Here is a 756-nt window from a genome sequence, read left to right on the forward strand (position 1 = left end):
CTGTGTGCGGGGAGCGTGGAAGTAGGGGTGGGGGCTGCATTTATAAATGCCTGAGTGGGGGGGGTTGTGAGTAGGGACAGGGACGACCGTGTCTGGGTCGCTCTCCATGTCTCTGATTGCGTGTTCCTGTGGGTTCATTTCTTTCTGTGTGCGACCACGCTTTTGTACTTCTGTGTTTGCTTTTGGCCTCGCCTCTGTGTTGGACAGAGGTGACATTGTGCCTGTCTGCTTCTGTGTGTGCGCGCGCGCGCGTGTGCATGTTGGTGCGCTAGACGGGTGTGTCTCCGTGTCTGTGGCTGTGATTCCGTATAAGTCTGAGCATGCCTGTCGGGGTGCATTTGTGCCTGTACGTGCGTGTCTCGGTGGGCACTCTAGTCTCTTTTTCCGCACGTCGGGGACTGCCGGTGTGCTGCCCGCTGCGCTAAGACCTCATTGCGTTCAGGCTCCCGGGACAGAGAGGTAGCAGCCATATGAGAGCCCAAAGCTCCTAGGTTGGCTGTTAAGCACGCCGGACCCAGCTTTAGCATTCTGGGTGCAGCCCGGAGTAGCCGGCAGGGAGTGGTGGCCCGCCCGCCTAAAGGGTAGCAGCTGAGCCCCGCCCGAGCCAGGCCAGGAGGGGGAGAGCTAGGGGCGGGAAGGGAGGGGGGCCTCGCCCTTTCGGGGCTGCCCGCGCGCCATTGGCGGAAAGTTGACGCACGTCACGGAGAGGGCAGTTCCCCTAAAGTCCTGTGCACATAACGGGCTGGGCGGACTCAG

Source organism: Loxodonta africana, chromosome 2 (assembly GCF_030014295.1).
Source record: "Loxodonta africana isolate mLoxAfr1 chromosome 2, mLoxAfr1.hap2, whole genome shotgun sequence".
Lineage (NCBI taxonomy): Eukaryota > Metazoa > Chordata > Mammalia > Proboscidea > Elephantidae > Loxodonta > Loxodonta africana.